Below are 2,473 nucleotides of genomic sequence, written 5' to 3' on the forward strand. Positions count from 1 at the left end.
CTGGGCCAGACACTGGAGGACGTGCGATTCGGGGCTGGGGGTGGGGGGGCACTTGGAGTGAGGCGTGGAGAAACGTCCCCTCATCTTCGCCCAGGCCATCACGGGCTTGGGGTGGGGTGGGGGCTTGTGCAACAATGCCGCCCAGAGTCCCCAGGCGCCTCGCTTTGTGCATCTTGTGCGGTCCTTGCTGACGAACCGTTTGAAAGCAGAGCACCAGCTGCCCTGGCGTCTGCCCGCTGCCCCCACGCGTGTGAGTCCAGCCGCGCCCCGCAGGACTGCGTCCTGGCCAGCCCGTTGGCAAGACCTCTGCAGGCCTCTCCACGGAGATTCATCGGGGCGCGCTCGAAATCCCATCCCTTCCCCTGGCCGCCCAGTCAGCCAGTTTGCGTGGCCCAGAGGCTTAGCGCACAGCTACACATCTCCGGACACCCCGGAGTATCTCCCACACACCCACGGCGCACGGCCAAAGGATTGTGCTTGTTAGGTGCACATAAGTCATTTCAGACACACAGTTACCCGATGTTCAACAGGAGGAAACACTGCACACTGTCTTCACCGTGGTTCCTGTGCCCAAACCCAGTGCTGCAGCCACTGTGTCCATCCACCTCTTCCTCTTTCGCTGCCCCTCCGCTTGACAAAGCACGGTGTTCCTCCCCCGGGGACTGGTCTCTTGACAACTTGTCCAAAGAGGCCATCCTTGCCTCGAAGGAGCACTCTGTCTGTACTTCTTCCAACAAACAGATTCGTTTGTTCTTGTCCTTTTAAAAAAAATAAATCATTTTATTGGGCGCTCTTACAGCTCTTATAACAATCCATGCATCCGGTGTATCAAGTGCATTTGTACCTATACCACCATCGTCATTTTCAAAATATTTTCTTTCTACTTGAGCCCTTGGTATCGGCTTCTCCTTTTCCCCTCCCTCAGATGTGTTTGTCTGTTGGGCAGTCCATGGTAAAAATCAACATTCTGTATCAGCACTGTGATTCAAACCCATCGGTTTCCCTCCAGACTTCCTTCTTCAACGTCCAACTTCCACATGGGTGAGACGATGGAGGGCCCTACGCCTCGGGTGGATGGGAGGGTGGGGGTGTGCACCTCGGTCCTCCAAGTGACCTCCCGCTCCTCTCTTCAACACTTCTGAGAGGTCTCCGGGAGCAGCCCTGCCCTTCTCCAGGGACTAGTCCCAGGCCGAGCACACGTTCAAAGTGCGGGAGAGAAAGCCCCACCAGGCTCGTGTCTAAGGAGTGTCCTGGCCCGGCGTCTTTTGTGTCTGGGCCCTTCCAGTACCCTTCACCGGACCGTCACCCAAAGGCGTCAGTTCTTCCTGGGCGCCCTTATTCCTCATTCAACTGTCACACCCGTGGGAAGCGATCGGAATGTCGTGGTGAGGCCCAGACGCACCTCCACCCTTCTTCCAAGGGACCATTTTGCTTCCTGACACTGGTGCAGCCGATCGGCCCAATGCGATACATCGCTTTCTTTCGAATCTTATGACAATCCACCATTCAATGGTATTAAGCACACTTCTATGTAGGTTGCCAACAACATTTCCAAACCATTTTCTTTCTACTTGAACCCTTGGTATCAGCTCCTCCTTTTCCCCCTCCCTTCCCTCTCACCCTCGTGAATCCTTGATCAATGATATATTATTGTGGTTATTTTGTGTCTTACACTGTCTGTTGTCTCCCTTGACCCACTTTTCTGTTATTTGTCCCCCCAGGGAGTAGCCTATATAGTCAAGCTTGTGACAGGTTCCCTTTTCCTCCCATCCCCACCCCGCCGCCCTCCTCCATCCTCCTACCCTCATGAAGTTGCTACTCTCACGACTGTTCCTGAAGGTTTTATCTGTCCTGAATTCCATGTGTCGAGAGCTCTTATCTGTACCACTGTGTGTACTCCTGTCTAGCTGGATTGGTAAGGCAGAGCTGAGTCAAGGTAGTGGGGTGGAGGAAGCATTCAGGAACTAGAGGAATGGGGTGTGTTTTGTCGGTGCTATACTGCACCCTGGTTAAATTGTCCCTTCCTTGTAACCCTTCTGTGGGGGATGTCCAACCGTCTACAGATGGGCTTTGGGTCCCTACTCTGACCCCCCTCATTCACATTGATATAATTGTTTATTTTGGATCTTTTGATACCTGATACCTGCTCCCATCAACACCTCATGATCACACAGGGTGGTGTGCTTCTTCCATATGGGCTTTGTTGCTTCCCTACGAGATGGCTGCTTATTTAACTTCAAGCCTTTAAGACCCAAGACACTATATCCTTTGATAGCCGGGCAGCATCCACTTTCTTTTTTTTTTTGGTCAGCCAAAGGTTGTGTTTAATAGAATCTTCAGGCAGATTTCCCACTGGCCTGCCCTGCCCTATCCCACCCTCCCCATTGGGCTTGTGTGAGGTTTCATTATTTATTTCCACAAAAAAGCAGCAGATGAAATACTTTACAAAGTACAGCACAGTTAATATTGAAGG

Source organism: Echinops telfairi, unplaced genomic scaffold, assembly GCF_000313985.2.
Source record: "Echinops telfairi isolate 266 unplaced genomic scaffold, ASM31398v2 ScPeMD7_7459;HRSCAF=8497, whole genome shotgun sequence".
Classification (NCBI taxonomy): domain Eukaryota; kingdom Metazoa; phylum Chordata; class Mammalia; order Afrosoricida; family Tenrecidae; genus Echinops; species Echinops telfairi.